General features: G+C 40.4%; 1 protein-coding gene across 4 annotated transcripts in view; it reads right to left on the bottom strand.

The window, feature by feature from the left end:
• DGKG (diacylglycerol kinase gamma) overlaps positions 1-20,549 on the bottom strand; it is a 208,968-nt gene that overhangs the window by 175,180 nt on the left and 13,239 nt on the right. The window lies entirely within an intron of this gene.

The raw sequence follows: 20,549 nt of genomic DNA, 5'->3' as shown, positions 1-20,549 counted from the left end.
AACTTGTGGGAGGGAAAGGGGATGGATTCAGACAGAAGTTTAGCATCTTTCCCTTTGAGCCCCTCCTAGCACGGTGAGCTCTGGCAGTCAGTCATACCATCAGCCATGAAGTCCATTTAGCGGGTTGTGAAATTGACATGGTGGGCCAAGGCCAGCGTTTGAAAACACAAAATAGAATAGGATAGAGTGGAATGGCATGAAATGGAGTTGAAAATAAGAGCGCATCTCCTTTTAGTTATACATACATGTTTACTGATTATACTGTAAAAATGTATTTCTTATTCTGGATTGAGGCATAAAAAAGTGTTGGAAAGCTACCAACCTAATAGGGGGAGAAATACAGACTGATGTTACCAAAGAAGCTCAGTTTTCATAGAACAGGATCCATGTTGGAGGGTCAGACATCAAGTTAAATCTGGGAGCCTGGAGCATATGAAGGACGGTGGAGGGGCTGGATGAGACCACCCGGTGAGGAGGCAGGTTTGTGCAGCTATCTGGAAGAGCTCATGGACTTGGCTGGTGTGGACCTGGAGGGCTGGCCAGGAGCTGAGGGAAGATGCTGGAAGGAGACTCTGGCTCTGGAAGGAGGACCTTCCACCAATCAGAGCTCTCCACCAATAGGTGGGAATGCATGGCAAGGGAGTGAGATGCCTGCATCCCCAGGAGCACCCAAGTTCTAGTTGCTCTTCTTAAAACGTCCAATTCTCTCCTTAATCCACTGCCCTCCTGGATTCTGCTCCTTGGTACCTGCTCTCGCCAGGGTCCCCAGGGACACAATTTTCAAATCCAGTAGGCATTTTTCAGGCCTTCCTTATTTCATTTGCTTCTCTTTGCAGCCTCTGCCATGGCAGGAAACAGCCCCCTGGAAACAATCTTATCTTTCAGAGTGTTCCCCCTCAGTCTCCTTCCACTTCTTTGGCCATCGTTAAATACTGGTATTTCCCAAATCCCAACCTCAGCCCTCTTCTGGCTCTATACCCCTTCCCTGAGGGACCCATTGCCACAGCTTCAGTGACCCCAGGCATGCTGCCCCAACCGTTCACTCTCTCCTCAATCCAGATCCGAATATCCAACTATCCACTGTGACTCCTCTGTGTATCCCAGACCACCCCAGATCAGCCCGTTCCCATGTCCCCAACCTGCCCCTCCTCTACATTCTGGTCGCGCCCGGAGAGGAGCAAGGACACAGGCCAGAAGCCCAAGGCTCAGCCTCAGCTCTTTCCCCTTCCTCTCCTGCCAAACCCAGGCACCACTTTCCAGAGTGACCGTCTGTTGTGTGTCCCCTCCTCTCTGTCATGCCAGCTTCATCAACTCAGACCCTCATTGTCTCACTCCCAGTCTCTACCAACAGCCTCCCGATGGGCTCTCTGCCTTGGCTTTTACTCTCCTGCCCTGGGTCTGCTTTAAATGGCCAACCAGTTCATATCTCTCCCAGTAATAAAATTCTTCAGTGGTTTTCTATTGCCTATGGAATAAAACATAATCATCCTTTTATGATCTGTCCTCTGATGATCAATTCAGTCCAAAAGTGAGGGGTGACCTTTAGAAACATTTTCCATCAAACCAGGGAATTCAACATCACCACTGGTATTACTAAGGCTGTGGCTGTCATTTAGAGGACACTTACTTTACCCTATATGCTTTACAGAGTTTAGCCCATTTGTCCTCCTAAAGACCGTGTACATTCAGCATTGCTTTTGCTATTTTTAGATGAGGAAGATGAGGCAAGGTGTTCAGTAAATATGGTGCAGAAAAAGAAGGAACCTCCAAGCTTTTGTTTAAGAATGCCTCTCTGGCCGTATCATTCTGCACACTTCAATAAACACAGAGCTAGGTCTGAGGTGACCGAGAGATGCATTGCCTGAGAGAATACCATGGAACTCCCAAGTCAGAAGACAGGGGCTTTGAATCCTGCTCTACCTCCTATTTGCTATTTGACGTTAGACAAATTTTGTGTTTCTTGACCCTTGGTTTTCACCTCAAAAATGGGAATACTAATAAAAATCTCACCGAGCTAATGCTAGGAGTGAGTTAATATATGCAAAAGCCAAACAGAGAATCAAAACCTCACCTAACATAATGCCTAACACGCAGTGGGCACTCAATAAGCAATTACCATTATCTTCCTAACTGCAAATTCAACACTTAGCAATATGACTTAAGCAATCAGCTGACAGCTGTCGGGTGCAAAGACTTTGTGTTATGCCATAGATTTCTGAACTTGATCTTCTCCTGCTCCAAGTTGTTTTAATTTTGTAATTACTCATCAAATTGTTATCCACGAGTTTTAGCATCCACTGATGATTCTTGCCTGGATTAATTATTTTATTATTTTATTTATTTATTTTTTAGAGAGAGGGAGAGTGTGCGAGTGGGGGATGGTAGAGAGGGAGAGAGAGAATCTTAAGCAGGCTCCACACCCAGTGCAGAGTCCAGCACAGGGCTCGATCCCACGACCCTGAGATCATGACCTGCGCCAAAATCAGGAGTTGGATGCTTAATCAAATGAGCCACCTAGGCGCCCCTGGATTAATTATTATTATGATAGAGAACTTCTAATTCTATCACTCCCTCTATATTTATTAGTTTGGATTCTACTGTAAGGAAGAGCTTTCTCTTTATTTCTTTACATCAGTTTCCTTATGTATATTTTTTATACTATGAATGCTATAAATATATAAAATATAAATATCATATATAAATATCTATATAAATAAGTATGAATGTATGTTATGTTTACATATAATATGCATATTCATTTATATTAATGGATTCTTATTTTATTCAGAGGGATATAATCCATCACTATCATTATTTGTTTTGATTCGAATTGTCCCAGATTTGGCCAGTGGAAGCTCATTCAAGTTGATTTCTTGTTCTTCAGACATCTTCCCATCATTCTTTGAGTACATCTTTATTTTCTAGTACAACAAAATGTCTCAGTCTCACCCTGTACTTCCTCAGTTGTCCTGAAATCAGTCATTTCTCCAAAGCACAGATTCCTTTTAGTGGAGAATAGTATTTGAAACCAAGCTTTGGGCACTAGGTATGCGCATCGCTACTGGGGTGTCATAGCTTCTAGACTTTATCAGGGCCAGGGCCAGGAAACCCACGCAGGTATACACACACATCACATTTCTAGCTGGCTGGCTGGCTGTCCATCCATCCATTCATGTTAAAAACCCCAAGTTCATACTCAGACCTCCAACTATAGTCCAGTATTACAATGTCGACTGTAGACTTCCCCTCATTCCATATTTTTAAGCTCCGTTCTCCAACAAACTTCATTTCCATTATCTACAATATATTTATTTGCCCAATCCTTAAATACACAGAAAGAAGTTTCAAAATTGCTAGCTACAACTCTGTGAAAAACAAAAAAGAGTTCCAGATTTGTTGACAGTTCTTTTGTCTTCGCCAACAAAGCATGTCCCCAAAGTCCTATTTTCAAAAGTTACTTAGATTAGTTCTTTCACACTCCTATTCATTTCTGTTTGTATTTCACTCTAGGGTTTCTCCCTCCATTCCCAATGATTCTTTTTTTAATATGGTTTCTTCAGAGAGGCCTGGCTGCCCCCATTCCTTTTACTCTGTGCTCATCCCTCTCCTTTCCATCTTATTCCCACTCACCCCTTCTAGTTTCTAGTTTATCCTTCCTGTTTATTTTTGCACCAGTGAGCAGATTATTGGATATTATTTTTATTTCCCCTTCTTTATTACACAAAATGCAGTCTTTTGCATATTGTTTTTTTCACTTAACAATATATCCCATGAATCATTCCGTATCTGTTCATAGAGATTTTCTTCAGCTAAAACCAAATTAGACCCCAACACTTGCTTGAAAACCTTCAGTGGCTTCTCCTGGACTCTTTTGGGCAGGTTTTTTAGCCAGTCCAGAAAATCCTTTACCTGTGGTTCAACTCACCTCCCCATCTTCACTCCAATTATCTCTTGCCCCACATGCTCCACGTTCCAGCCAAATCATCTTACTGTCTCTCCCTAGCACCAAGCCAAGCACCCAGCACATGACAGCACCTCATAAACATCAGTTAGTGGACTGACAAACACACCATGCCTTTGATCGACCTGGAATGTCCCTCGCTCTTTCCTTCCCATAACAAACCACTATTCATATCTGGTTCTAGATTAAAAGGTCACTTCTCTTCTATAGTTTTTTAACTCTTTGAGCAAACTAAGCTGTTCTCCCAGCTGTTCCCATAGAACACACAGGTCCTCTATGCTTCCCTACTGTGGTGGCGGACAGTCCTGTGTAGGAGACAAACACCCCAACCGGTAATTAACACACAGGATGGGAAGTGTGGTGGTACAGGGAACGAGGAGGCCATCTTGTAGTGGGCACAGGGGCATGGAAAGACTCCTGAAGGAGCTGAGGAGGAGTAACAAGGTAAAGAGGTATACTCTGCAATAATACAACAAATACTCATTATCATCATTGTTGCATGACAGCTCAGTGCTTGGCTTCAGGGTGGAAGAAGCCGCCCTGTTTATCTCCATCAGGAGAAGTTAGGGGCCTGAAACACGACCTGACTGTCCAGATGGTCACTGCTGATCACATTCCCACATGATGGCCCCTCTGGTTTTCTGCCTTTGACAGAGACGGCAGCCACCACACAAGAGGTTTGCTCTTGACATCACTCAGCATATCCCTTTCAGCAGACTGCCCGACACGCCCCTCTTGGCGGCTCTTCAGAGTATGCACAATCTTCTGATTACCTCCCTGAATATCTTCCCTGACAGGAGAAAATGTAATAGGGTTTTCTAAATAACACTCAGATTGGGTATTGTCAGGCTTGGATGGGAGAAGAGTGTTTTATGTCCCAAAGGCTATGCCACTCTGAGCACTTGCTTCGGTCCCCGGGCCCCAGTGACCTTGTCTGTCAAATGACGGGGTGGGAATAATGGTTGCTAACACACTTTCTAGCTCTGCAATTTCATATCCTAGATCAAACTCTATTTGTTCTATACAGATGTCAGCATGGAAATCACAAGTCAGAAGGAAGACGGCATATTCAATGGGTATTGACTTGAGCCCCAGGTCTCTATTCATCCGAATGAATCAGCCATAGCCAATTACCCAGAACAAACACCTCTTCATCTCCTCCTTGCTCTCATAAAAGCATTAATTCATGAATATGGCATCAGATTGGGGGAGCTTATTTATATGCACCCGACGATTTATAACAAACCCATAATGAGTACTTTTTTCTAAGGAAAGAATGACTAAGAGCTAGAAAGATAAGAACCCCTCTCTCTTCCCAAACTTGTGAGGAGTCCCATCTTGATAACTGTCCTGTCTCTGGGCTTGTGCTCCTGCTGGTCCTTCTTAAACTCTATAACTCCTATGTTGTCTTTGGAGTTCAGTTCCAGTGTCACCTACTCCTAGAAGCTTCCTTTAATAGCCTGGCCTGGGCTAGGCTTGTCTTCTCTGCTCCTCAATAGCTCCTGGGGCTTTTTTCCATTATGGCACTTGCCACACTGCAGTGTACTTGCCAACTCTTCCCTGGGAGACTCTGAGCTCCTTTAGGGTGGAAACCGTGTCCTCCCGCCCGCTTTGCAGCTCTAGTGACTACAAGATTTCTGAGGGCTCATTTCTTGACCAGTAGAAAAGTAGTTCTCAACCTTTTTTGATGGAGACCATTTGCATGGAGCACAAGATCTTATCGTTCCTGTTTGCACTTCCGAGCAGGAAAAGAATTTTAATATTAGAATCCTAATTTTAATATTAAATAATGTACACATTTTAATATGAAAAGAATGACCTGCAAATCTGTAACTATAAGCTACCATCTATAAACTTATAACCCAAGTTACTTAAGTTGTTGGAATTCATTAATGAATTGTCAATATGATAGTAGTTTATCGCACCAGGGGTCCCTCCCAAGCCATGCCTCCTGACACTCATGTCCGTTTCGGTCCCTTCCCCTTGAGTTTGGACTGAGCTCGGGACTTGCTTTACAAGTGACACTGTGCCAGAGTTAGGCCCGGCAGCTTCCGCTTTTGTGTTCTTGGGAACACTGAACTGCCATGTCAGGAGCTCTGCCACCTTGCTGGAGAGATCCCAGGGGCACCACATGGACAGAGGGAGGCTTAACATCACCTGGAGGAGAAGTGAGCGACCCAGCTGAAGGTAAAAACCAAAGACCCCGCTGCGAGATACTACGTAAGCCATCCCAGCCCGCAAGCAGTCACTTAGGCTGTTCTGGCTGTGGTGCCGGACACGGAAGACAAGAAGCTATTTTGGGTTTGGCCACCTCGGGAGACATGATGTGGAGCAGAGATAAGCTGTCCCTGCTGAGCCCTGTCTGAATTCCTCATGCACAGAATTTTTCAGGATAATAAAATGATTTGGGAGCAGTTAGTTATGCAGTCATAGATCACCAAAACAACTACATAAGCGCTTCTGGGTTCAGAGTATATATGCACCTGTTTAGCAAGAGAATCTGCATGATTCATGCTTGAACTGCAACTTGTTCACGTCTTAAAATCTAGTAACTGGAAAATTATAGGCCTAAAGTATTTTGAGGCAGATATGTGTCACTACATGCTGTTAGGTTAACCAAATAGTCTCCACAAGCTAATACGATAATGATGAAGGTAAATGAACTCCGATTTCTAATTAAAAGGCAAGAATAGCAGTCGCTGAACACCACAACCAACTCAAAGCAAGTCTGACGCAGCAAGACAACATGACTTTCCCCGCAGGTCTCAGCGTTCCAACCATCTAGCTGAGTGAGGAGGCAGCAGTGGCTGAGTATTTAGAAGCAGCCGGACTCCACGGATAACTGAATTAGAGCCCCCTGGGGAACTTAGTAATGAGCTACTTTGAGTTGATGAATAGCAAATATGAGTAATCCCTAATAACTCATTTAATATATTGCCAGTGTGTAGTCCTTATACAAACATAAAAATAAAAGTCTCGGGATGGCGTGCTACCCACAACAATTCAGAGAGGACTTGCACTTAAGGACTGCATCTCATTAGCAGTCTCAGACTGAGCCTAAGAATCTCTGCTCTGGGGGTGGTGTGAAAATGTCAGGCTGAACAAAGCTGCCCAGGTGTAGGGGTCTGGTACCCAGGAGAGGCATGCAGTCTCCGGGGAGCAGCAGAGACCTGCTACTTGAGGGGGGCTGCCTTTGGCACAAGCAGGCAGTGTCAGGTGGGGGAGCACTTACAGCCCAGGGGCATCCCAGCTGGAGTATGGGTCACTCATTCATTTAATTATTCACCCGTTCAACATACCACTCTCACAGTAAGCCATAGCAGCAACCTCCAATTCTAGACTACCACACATCTGGTGCTTTGCATGCTTTATCTGCAATAGTCACCAAACCCTGGGAGGAAGGTTTTGTAGTGGCAAAAACAGTCCCAGGGTGATTCTCCCAAGTTCACCCATCAGGAGGTGACAGAACTGGTATTTGAACCCAAGTCTGTTTGGTCCCAAAGCCCATGGTCTTTCCTTTCATTATAATACAATATAATGGATAAGTGCCAGGCCCTATGTTACGTGCTGAGGCCATCAATAAGCCAACTAGGGAGGACCTAAACCCTCATCCTCAAACTGGAAAGTAGACTGGAAGCCAGAGGGAAAACCTTGGCATGCTTCAGGAAAGCCAATAGTATTTGAGGAAAATAACTACCTTACATTAAACATGAACACACAATGGAACAGAAGAATGTAAAATATGCAGGAAGTTGGAGGTAAAACCTGAGACTTCAAAAAAACGTGCTCTTGCACTTGGGTCATCTCCGTTCTCTCCACATGGGAGAATGTAGTCTTGGCTTTGCCACTAGGGGCGCTACAGTGGAAATGCTAAGGAAACGGGGGTTGCAAAGAGAAACTCCATGGCCTGATTCAGCTCCAGAGCTTGGAGGCCTGTGGGAGGCGTGTGCTGGACCATGAGGGGAAGCCTCCTTCAAGAAATTACTGTTTGGGGAAAATGACTCCTATCCAGTGTCAGGGAGCCTTCTTCCCAAAGCATTAAGCACAAGTCTGGTGTTGAAATGAGACCAGAATTTAAATCTTGGCTCTACCACTTATATCTATGTGACATTAAACAAGTGGTTCTTCATCTCTAAATGGAAATAATAATAATAATAGTAACACATGTTTCACAGGGGTTGGTATGAGAATGATTTGTATAAAGTTTATGAGAGTCTTAGCAAGTAAAATTTCCTAACAGTGGTTCTTAAAGCACGGTCCTCACACCAGCAGTTACTGGCATTGCCGGGAAGATGGAAGAAAAGCAAATTCTTGGAACATACCACAGACCTCCAGAAATTTAGGGTGGCCCCACAATCTGTTTTACAGAGCCCTGGAGATTCTGATGCATGCTAGTGTTTTGTAACCTCTGCTTTACCTTAACGTAACAGACAGGACTAAGAAGAGAAGCTTGGAATACCTGGAGATATTCCTTCTCCCTAAGATGGCCCGGAAGCAGACAGATTCCAGATCTCTCAGTTCCATTTTCCCAAGGCAGGAAAACATTCTAGGGAAGCCAGAGCCCTATGACTGCAGATGCCTAGTTATCCTGCCTAGTTACTAAAATTCTCATGTTATGATTTATAGTCCCTTCAGAATTTTCCCTTCTTTACAATCTGGATCTATGTTTCATATTCCTCCTGTGACATTTTGTGCCAAATGTACCATCTGGAGAGGGCACAGAACAGATAAAAGGAATTTCCTACCATAAAGTGAAGGGCAAAACCCAACAAACAGAAAAGCCTGGAAGGGTGAGAAAGTGGCAGATCCATTCGCACCACAGCTCGTTCGGGTGTCAGAAATGGAACTGTCAGGGAAGGGACATGACCAGGCACGACTATTGGGCCTGGCAGGTCTAGAAAAAGAGAGCACTGTAAAACACAGTGGTGTGGGGCGTGCTTGTGATGGTGTGTGTGGTAACAATAACCACAACCAAACCACACCAAACACACAACATTCACGTTTGGAACAGTGTGTGAAACCACATTTAGGCTGGAGAGGCCCCACAGACCAGGAGGAACCTCTGGTGAGTTGGCCCGTGAGCATTTTCTATTTCATTCTCCTCTCCTTCCTCTGCTGCCCTCCGCCTCCCATTCTCTAATTCTCCTTTCTATTTCTTTCCTCCCACGTTCCGCTTCCCATAACAACCTCAACAACAGCTACCATTTATGGAGAATCTACTGCCTTTCTACATGAGGAGAATCCTCAGAAAAATCTTTCAAAATAAGAATTATTATGCCACCGTACCTAGCATCAGACTCCTTGCAGGCAGCTGAGCCATCATTCAAACGCAAGTCACCCTGAACACCTAGGAAGATCATGAATACCATTTCTAGATTGTAAACTGCCTGAGGATAAATTTTCTGGCTCATCTGAGGAGCCCAGGACTTAGTTTATAAAAAGCTCTGAGCTGTCAGGGGCCTCTTCCTCCACCAACTTCAGAGAATAACAATGTCCTTATGGGCAATTGTGCAATAATAATTAAGCACCATGGACAACGGCACCCAGGGATGCTTACACCTCATTCTGACTCCAGACAACACGTCTCTGGATGGCCCTCTTCAACCCAGAGGTGTCTAGTCCCCAGTCTGAAAAATAATTCATTAATAATAACTAACTTTTACAACATGCCAGACTGTCCTAATTAATTCACGTGAATTATCTGGCTGACTACTCATAACCACCCTATGAGGTAGATACAAATATTTTGCCCATTTTAAAGATGAGGAAACTGAAGCACAAAGGTTTAAGTAGCTTGTCCTAGGTAATGTAGCTATTAACGGATGGATGCAGGATTCCAGTCCAGGTAATTTGTCTCTGGAGGTTGTTCTTCACCATTATGCCATGTGACACAAAGATAACAAGGGTACTGAAATCACACAGCAGTACTTGGTGTAAGGTAGTCATCAAGAAAAAATACAACTATATTTATAATGATTTTAAAATAGTCTTATTTGAGAGCACCTGGGTGGCTCAGTCGGTTAAGGGTCCGACTCTTGATTTTAGCTCAGGTCATGATCTCAGGGTCATGAGATCGAGTCCTGCATTGGGCTCCATGCTGGACGTGGGGCCTGCTTAAGATTCTCTCCCTCTCCCTCTGCCCCTCCTCTCCCTCTCCCTCTTGCTCTCTAAAGTAAAATAAAATAAAATAAAATAAAATAAAATAAAATAAAATAAAAGTCTTATTTGAAAAAATCTAAAACATTTCATAGGGGGCTCATGAATTCCAGCTTCAGAAACACCACAGTTTGGTGGAGTTTTAGAAACTGGGAAGAAAGACACATTCGTTTCCCAAGCAGATCAGAGAAGGTGGAGTGACATGGCCTGGAGCCCTCAGGTCTAATGCTGGTTCTGACATTTTGTAGCTGGGTGACTTTGAACAAGTCACTTCTACTCTTTAGACTTCAGGTTCCTCATCTGATAACTGCAGAGAGTGGAGTAGTAACATTTAAGGTTCCTTCTAACAGTAACTCCATTTTCCTTCCAGAAATGTTAGACATCAACTCTTTGCTTTTGACACATAGTATCTGTGCCATCATTTTAGGCTGGGAAATGTCATTTATTTTTATATTCATTTAAATCATACTTCACTGGATAGCCACAATAGTAAGATACTACTGCCACATTATCAAATTGTTAACAATTAAAAAATAGGTAATATCTTTACTGGTAAGAAAGCAAGAAAATGGAAACTCTCCAACACTGCTGGTATGGAACTATATTAGCCAAAATAGCATGCTATATCAAAAACCTCAGAAGGTACATTTCCATGTAATTTTACTTCTGCAAATTAACTACAGACAAGAGTAACAGCACTACGCCTGCAATTACTCTTACTACCTCTACAAGATTTCAACTCCAAGGATATTTGTGGTAGCACTGTTCATAAGAGCAGAAATTCCAAACTAAATGTCTCACAGTATGGGACTGCTAAATACATTTTTGGTTACATGCATCTAAGTAAATACCCTGAAGTCAGGGAAACTCAGTTAAAAAAAAAATTCCATGGAGAAACGTCTCATACAGATTAAACATCAACAGCCAGAAGTCAGTTAAACTATTAAAACTATATTTGTAGTAGGTGCTGAACTGTGCCAACCTTTTGGAAAGAAGGATTTATTCCCCTAGCTGCTTGGGAGTACTGCTGGCAGACGGCTCTTAGCTGTCAACCCTTTTTAGGAATTGCCTTAGCTGGAAAGAGCTGCCTTGCCCAAGGTCACGGCCCCTCCCTGGGCAACCCACACACAATTCCTGAATGATACAAGGTGGAGGGGGAGCTGCTTATAATGGCCCAGTCCTCTCAGCCAACTGAAAATAACTCAGCAGGGCCATCCCAGTCCAACTTCTTACTTTGCCAAATCCTGCTCTGTCCCTTCCCTTCCACAAGTGGTGATCCCAAGAACACTCCCTTGAAAACTAATAACCCTCCCACACTGCCAACTCCGTCTCAGAATCTGCTCCCCAGGGAATCAGAGCTGCAACAATATGGAAATTAAGGGAAAAAACCCCGCATATTCTTAACTAACTTCTTGTTTAAAAAGAAAATGAAAACATGGAATCATTATATATCAGTTTAGGAGACGTGCAATTTGGTCATAATAATGTTTAAAGGACATGCTATAGCCTTAAATGAATGTCTTAGAAAACAAGAAAGATGAAAAAAAAAATGAACTAAACCTCAACTCAAAAAGTCAGAAAAGGAAGAAAAGAAATCTAAATAAAGTACTGCCCTTAGGAGGGCAGTCCTAAAGATAAAGGACGAAAGTAATGAGCTAGCACCCAAAACAAAACAACTGGAGGGTTAGTAAATAAGAGCAAACACCATTTTGATTGTTTTGAAAAAAATAGTAAGTTAGACGATTCTCTGGGGTAGAGAGAGAATGAGATAGAGGAGGGGGAGGGGAAGGAGGGAGAGAAGGAGGGAGAGGAGGGGGAAGAGGCAGGGGAGGAGGAGGAGGAAGAGAAAACTGGCAAACGTTAGGAATGAAAAAAGAGGCATAACTATAAATGCAAGAGATTTTATTAAATTATGAAAAAATAAGATAGTCAACTTTATAGCACCACATTGGAAAAACTGGATGACAAAATTTTGAGAAAATAGAAATTTTCAAAAGTGACTCAAAAAGTAGAAAAACCTGACTAGTCCAATAATAACAGATGAAACTGGATCAATATTCAAAAGTCTACTTGCCCCACCCTCCTGGTCCAGACAGTATTATAGGCAAGTTCTAAGAATCAGCAAAGAATAGATAATTCTCTGACAGAAGTTGTTCCACAGCATAGAAAAAGATGTTAAGTTACAGTTTATTTTATGAGGCTAGTATAACCCAGTTACAAAAATGGAATAAGGTGAACACAAATAAAAATAAATTATAGACCCAATCTCCTTACTAAATTAGGCAACCCCCCCACATAAACCCTCCAAATTTGATATTGGGTTGAAAGGACAAAGGACAATACATAGAGTTTATTCTAGGAAAGCAAGGATGGATCAAAATTGTAAAACCAATATAATTCACTATATTAACAGAATAAAAGAGAAATTCATAAGACCATCTCAATAAATTCAGAAAAAAATTGATAAAATTCAATATCCAAGTAGGATGAAAAAGCAAACACACCTCTAAGCACACTAGAAGGTAAATGGAACACCCTCTACTTCGCAATAGCTATGTACCAAAACCCACAGCAAACTTCACATTTAAATGGCGAAGTATTAGAAGCACTGCCATTAAAATCAAGGACAAGATAAGGATGCATGTTATGACCTCTATTATTCAACAAACTACTAGAGCTCCTAACCAATGTAATTAAATAAAAAGAAATAAGAGGTGTACATATTAGAACAGAAAAGATGAAGCCGTCACAATTTTTAAATGATATAATATACCTTGAAAAACCAAGAGAATGAAATAAACTATTAAGGAATTTCAACAAAGTGACTGTATATAAAATCAATATTAAAAAATGAATTGCTTTCCTTTATACAAGCAATAGCCAATTAGGCTAGAAAAAGATCTCTTTCAAAATTTTAATGAAAAGTAGTGTTCTCTGAAATAAATCTGACAAGAAATATGCAAGACCTTTATGAAGAAATCTATAAAAATTTACTGAAGGACATAAAGGAAAACCTGAATAAATGGAGAAATATCTTATTCATGGAAAGGAAGGCTCAAGTTAGATCTGGTAATACTTACTATGTATGTGATCTTGGACAATTCTTTTAATTTTAATCTATCTGAACCCTAGAGTCATGTGTAAAATGAGAATAATGGAATCTCCCTTACAGTCACTGTGACTATTAGAACTAGTAGAAGTAAATAGCATTGGGGCACCTGGGTGGCTCAGTTGGTTAAGCATCGGCCTTCAGCTCAGGTCACGATCCCAGGGTGCTGGGATTGAGCCCTGTATGGAGCCCCTGCATGGAGCCCTGCATCAGGCTCCTTGCTCAGTGAGAGTCTGTTTATCCCTCTCCCTGCTGCTCCCCCTGCTTGTGCTCTCTTTCTGTCAAATAAATAAAATCTTAAAAAAAAAAAAAAGTAAATAGCATTTAAAAAAAACCTCAAAATCATATGCAATATTTTTAATGGTGCAAATGTATGTGTGTAACCTAAAAAAGAGACATATGAAAGGATGCGCATAAAATATCATAATTAATACCTCCAAGGAACACATAGAAATTAGAAGTTGAGTTTCTATTATCTGTAATGTTTTAATTCTTTTAAAAAGGGGGATATATTACTCATATAATTTCTTAAATATAAAGAAGATTCCCCCTTTCCCCACCATTTTGGTCTGCTTCTTTCTCTTTCCTCTGGCACAACTCAAATCAGTCTTCTCCAAGTTTACCTATATTGGTTAGAGATTGAAGAATACTGACTTGAAGGTAGAAGTACTTGAAGGTATTCATACTACATATGGATATGTATTGTGTGTGGGCTTATAGTATGAACAAAGTACACTGTACATCTTTTTGTACTTTATGAGTAGGCCATGCATATATGTGAATTTCGGTGTTTGTGAACTATGCATAAATGCATACCACAGTTAAATAAATGAATTACCTACCCTTGAAATTCTCCAACACCAGAACTGTTATTCTGTACATCACAGAGGGTTCTTTTCCAACTTGAAATCCTATTCTATCTTCTATTTATCTTATCTTTTCTATAAAGATTGGTTAAAATTATGATGCTCAAAAGGCAATTAAACTTGTACATTCACCCATCCCTTAGTAAAATATTCTGTTAGGAGCTGTGAGGGCTTCAGGGATGAATAAGGAATAAGGAATGACCTCAGTCCTCAGTGAACTGACAGTCCATGGGGGATGACACAAATCTACCATAAAAGCTTAGCTGTTGAGTTCAAAGCTGTGGAGTTCAGAGACAGAAGAGCTCAGTACACAAGGTTGACTGAGAAGAAAGGATAGAGGAAAAAACTCATTTACTAAGTGTACCCAACATGCTTACACTGGGAAGAGGAACAGCTGAAATAAAAACCTCAAGATTCCTAAACTTGGTCTAATTTAAGAGTTTCTTCATGCTACGAGATTATTATTTTTTTTTAAGTAGACTCTACACCCAGCATGGAGACCAACATGGGGCTCGAGCTCATGACCCTGAGATCAAGACCTGAACTGAGATCAAGAGTTGATGCTTAACCAACTGAGTCACCCAGGAGGCCCTATGCTATAAGATTATGTCTTATAGTTTCAATTTCAATAAAAAATTATAGTTAATGTATTCCTCAGTTCAAACTAATTAGGAGTGTGCCATTTCATTTCCCCCAAATCTTTCAAACTCATGAGCCTGTTCATTCATGGGTTTGCACAGGTTGGCGATGGGTGAGACATCAAAGGGCCAGGGCCCTAGGGCCCCTGCGCTGTAAAGGGCTTCTCTTCCACTACTTCCTCAGACTACTGGTTTCTGATGAGGACAACATGCCAACAGTATCCTATGCATGGAAATCTACATCTGTCAGAAAAGAGTATCCCTCTGGAGTCCAACAAACCCAAGTTCCCATCTCACCTGTGACATTTCCTACATCTGTGGTCTTGAGCACATTACTTATTCTTACTTAATCTCTCTGAGCCCAGGTTTTCCCGGCTAGAAAATGGGACTAAAAGTGTCACATTATAGAGTAAGATCAGACATCATGAATACAGATTTCCTAGCACAGTATCTGGCACATAGGGCTCAATGGATGCCAACTGCCTTCCCTTCTTCTTTGTTGAATGCAGGTAACTGTGCCAACATTCCTTGATACCTTAAAGTAGAGTCCTCATATAATGGAGAAAGGGGTTTAAGATGAGAGAGGGTATGAATTTAGGGATGGAAGGGAAAGATGATGCTTTTCAGAGCCAGCTGTTTTAAAAGATGAATGGTATAAATTTTACCTTTACCCCTAGAAGCAATTAATGAATAAGGCCGAAGACCATGACATGGGAACTTTGTGGCAACTTCTGCTTGGAGCAGTTAGGAGTGGCTGGATACATGAGCTAGATTAGGACACTGGGGCGTCTGGAGAGAGCACAGAGTTGGTTCTTTGTATTTAATAAATTATCATTCAATTGGAGAGGCCTCCCTGGGTGAATCACTTCCAACTAGACAAAAATAGCCAACAGAAATCAGCCCCCACTAAAGAAGAAGAAGAAAGGAAAAAAAATAATTTGATTTGATTGACTGACATTGTTTTGAACAGAGCGTGAAATAACATGCTGAGCTTAGTTTGGTCAGAAAGACATCCTGCTGCTGATGAAATCACATGCATTTATTCAGTCCTCCAACCATTTCCTAGGTGTGACTTTTAAATATATAAATAGATCTACTTTCAAACTTATCTTCCTCCTACCTCCACCTCCAAAATGAAATAACACAGATTTTCCTCACTTTTTCAATGGAAATGTCATTCTCCACATTCAGTGGGCTTGATAATTGGTATTATTTACCTTCGACCTGCCCCTTCCTCCCCAAAATTTCAATACCAAATCAGAAACCAACTTAGCAACTGTTTTATATTATCTCTCAGCAATATCCCTTTCTTGTGCCAGACAGTACCCCCAATTTCTAAGTAATTGGCTCCAGCTTCTGCCTCTGATCTTTAGAATTGCCTCCCTCCATTTTAGCCCCCCCGTGCCTGAGGACTTTACCCTACAAAACCCACAAGTTTCACTTACTTTCTTTCTCAAGAACCAATACTTGCCTCTTATTGACTATCAGTTTGTGTTCAATTCCTTTTCCAGGCATTCGAAGTCCTTTATGATCTAGTCCGACCTGATCTCCCACTAGTTTTAGGCAAAACAGTGAAAAATCTGGATATAGGGATGGTGCTGTCATCCGCTCTTTCTGCTAACAGTTGGGATTCTGGGACAAAAAAGAAGCAAAGAGTGTCAACACTGGCTATTGCTCCCTGAGCCACAATTCACCATATGCTGAAAGGGGGAATTCATGTGTAGTAATGAGAGGCTTGTACCTCTTGAGCATGGGGGGGCATGTATTTGCCTAGAGGCTGATGGGGAAGAGGAGCAAAGAGCTGCGATAATGCCATGAACAGAACTACTGGTAAAACAAAGACAAACATGAGAGGCAGGTGCCTGGTGACACATACACACATATAACACACATACGTGTGGTTACAAAGAATTGCTAGAAACTGTATTTATGGACTGACATGTCTCTATGGCCACATAGCTTTGGATCCAAAATTGGTTTATAATGAGGATTCATGTCTCTAAAGATAGAGCACACCTAGAATATCTCATGACTGAACAGAAAAGGGTGAGGAGCATGTGATATATCATTGTGAGGATTTTTTACAGGCCACATGGCCCCAAGAGGAAATGGAGGGGTGCCTTCCTATCCACTACTGCTCCAGCACAAAAGAAGCTGGAACAGAGCAAGGGAACTTGAACTGCCTGAATGTCTGCAGAAAGCTTCATTTGGCTAAAAGTAGAGAATCAAGACTAGTGTTTTTAATTCCCTTGTTGACATGGAGTCAAGAAACTTAAGCAAATAAAGTCCTCTGGACCTCATTCCAACAGATTTTCCTCACTTTTTCAATGGAAATGTCCTTCTCCACATTCAACAGCCTTGATAATTGGTATTATTTACCTTCGACCTCCTTCTTCCTCCCAAAATTTCAATACCAAATCAGAAACTAACTTGCTAAGTGAAGCAGGCATAAGAAGCATCTTGAGAGAAAGAATTCACTCCAACTCAGAGGTCCTGACTGTCAAGGAGAAACTTGGTTGTAAAAAATAGCCAAGATCTCTAGATTTAGGCAGATACCAGAGGAAAAAGGAATGATTCGTCAAAAAAAAAAAAAAAAAAGTGCCTGCAAGACTAATGCATGGTTCATATCTGAAAAGGATATTTGAAATAAAGGCAAGGGCACACGATCATGAAATACATAGGAAGATGTCACAAACTTATACAAATTACATCATGAAAAATAGCTGAGAATGATCTGAAAATACTAGTACAAAAAAACAACAGCTATATTAGCCAAGAAAAGGTTGGGGGTAAGTTTGGGAAGTGGGCTGGTTAATTTCAGAGCAAGAAGAGCAAAGGACAGTTTGGTCTACTGCTTGGGAACAAGTTATGACCAGGAGAACTTTCAGTGGTTACTGAACCACTTTTATTGACTTTTGAGGAATTTTGGAGAACAACAGCAGCAACAACAAAAAGACAAAGATCTAGAACTAAGCTTATTTAATCTTATTTCCATTAGCAAAAAAGTGGAAGAATATAGATTCTACAAACTATAAACAGTATAAGCATAATATTAATCTTAGTCAAGAATCCAAATCATATTTTAAAATAAAGATCACATATAATGCCACTACCAACTACAACCACAATTAACATGTTGCTGTAAATTCTTTCTAGAATTTTCCCATGAGTAGATGCTTTTTTTTTTTTTTGAACTCCTTTTTATCTTTTTGACTTTTTTCACGTAACAGAATATGGTGACTATTATTTGGTGTTATTAAACATTCTCTTACGTACAGTATTGTTTTCCATGGCTATATAGTACATTTTATACATATATTATATAAATCAACCGTGATTTATGACTTGTCCCCCATATTGTTGTTTATTTTTTATTACTCATTTCTAATATTCGGAAGCTGTGACCTTTAGCGTTTCTGCTTTGACGAACTCCCTAAGGTTTTATTTGTACCCTAATAATTAATATTTGTAAATGTTCTTTGAACTCTGGAAAAAAATTTTCATTCTCTGTATTTTGGATATTATGCAGCATATATTCAATCTTCATTCAATCTTCATTATATTATACAACTCCTGTATTTATATTATTTCTTGTTTGTTTACTTGGTATATGAAAGTCCGAGAGTGGCATTCTAAAATCTTTCAGCACTACTGTGTTTTGGGTGCAACATTAATTTTGCATCTGTCAACATTTACTGATGCATATATTTTCATGACAGTGTATCTTCACTGTGAACTGGACCCTTTGTTTATATAAAACAACCTTCATTGCCTTATTCAATGATACTTGTGTTAAGCTGCATTTTGTCTTATATCAATGTCATGACTTCTGCTTTACTGTTTGTTGCATCTGCCTTCTACACCTTGTCTCAGCATTTGAATCTTTGCACATCGTTTCGTTTCAGGGATGAATTTGGTAAACAACGTATGGTTGAGTTTTATTTTCCGGCACAAGATGAAGACCTTTATTAAAAATGGGTCACTTAGTTCATTAATGGGAGCTGTTATAATGGAGGTACTTGATCTCATCATTTTCATGGTCCTTTTAATTTTTTTTTAATGCTTCCTCGCCATCTCCTTTATTTTCTGTCTTGTTTCGTATGAAGTATGTTTCCTTAGAGTCCCTGGGTTTAGAAGATGGATTAGTGGAAAAAGAAATTCTATAACTATTATTTTCTAAAATTAAATGTCAAGAACAGAATGACTCTCTCATAGTTGAACCAAGGAATTCAGAACATTTTATTTTCATTGTCCCATCCTTTCCCGTAGACTCCAGACAAACACCAGTCTTTCTGGGTTTTTAAAAATGTAATCTGGGGCTTTAAGTCCCAACTTGCTGTTTCGTAAGTTTTTGTAACAAATGCATATCTTCTCTTTGAATATATTTTACTTTTGCATACAATTTTTAAAAGATTTTATTTACTTATTTGAGAGAGAGAGCACAAGCAGGGGGAGGGGCAGAGAAAGAGGGAGAAGCAGACTCCCCACTGAGCAGGGAGCCCGATGTGGGGTTCAATTCTGGGACTCCAGGATCATGACCTGAGCCGAACGAAGGCAGATGCTTAACCGACGGAGGCACCCAGGCGCCCTTATTTTTAAAAATCTTTTTTTATTTTAAGTGGGCTCCACGCCCAGTGTGGGGCTTATACTCATGACCTTGAGATTAAGAGTTGTGTGCTCTACCAACTGAGCCAGCCAGGTGCCCCCTCCATATAATTTTAAAACTGAATCCACAACAATAATTTAGACAACTCTTTTTAAGTTGGCTTCAGTATTAATCCTCTTTTATAACATTACTTTCTCCACGTACTTCATTTGATTTTCTATAAAACAAACTCTGCTCATTAGTTGAATCCAAGAGATTTTAATTCTGTTGTGTTTTAGTTTCCTTGCAATCTCATCTGTATCTTTGCATACCATATTTTATTTTCATCTCTGCCTGCTTTCGTTCTCTTCTGATTTGTGAAGGCCATGGTTTCCTGCCCTCTTAAAAGCATTCCAGTCTCCTAAAATACTCTTAGGTCCAGCTGGAGGAGCTCATTTATTTTCATTCTGTATGCTATTCTTTGTTCCTTTATCTTGCATTTTCCTTAGTTCCTATCTGTTTTACTCTTTACTCATTCTTAGAGAAGGAAGCATTCTACAGATTTGATGCTTGTCAAATAACAGGTCTTGGGTCTTATTTTCACTGAATGCTAAATTAACAGTGGCAGGTGGATGTGCACAGGTCCCAGGCTACATCAAGTTTCTAGAATATATTATCCTAGAGAAACTCTACTTGAATTTTATTTTCCTCTTTGTGCTGGAACAATTTCTACTGTTTGGAATGTATCACAAGATTTTACAAAATGATCAAAATTTCTCAATATTTTAAAAGTGTTTTAACAGATATATATATTCTTTCATTCTTGAATATGAAATCCATTGCATATATATCCATTGCATCCAACTCCTTATATCCTTAATATTCTTTACATACTCATTTGTTTTTGTTACTCAATATATTGGAGATTGATAGAAATATGTTGTTTTCCACTGTGATTGTTTTGACAATTTTATTTTAAATATTTTAATATTCATATTATTTAGAATAAAAATATTCATGGATAGTATGCCTCCTAATGGATTATATCTTTTAGCCACAGTTAATGTACCATTCTACTTTGTCTAATATTAATATTGCTCTCCTTTCTTTCTTTGGTTTGCATTTTCCTGGTATATTTATACTCTTTCCTTTTTTTCCTCTCCTTTCTGTCCCACTTTGTTTTAAACAGCATATATTTAGAATTAGTTTTGCCTGATCCATGTCTCTTTGTCTT

Source organism: Mirounga angustirostris, unplaced genomic scaffold, assembly GCF_029215605.1.
Source record: "Mirounga angustirostris isolate CCGP_5_RB_7025 unplaced genomic scaffold, mMirAng1.0.hap1 SCAF_1, whole genome shotgun sequence".
NCBI lineage: Eukaryota > Metazoa > Chordata > Mammalia > Carnivora > Phocidae > Mirounga > Mirounga angustirostris.
Note: the sequence above shows the minus strand (reverse complement) of the source record. Positions and strands in the feature narration are given on the sequence as shown.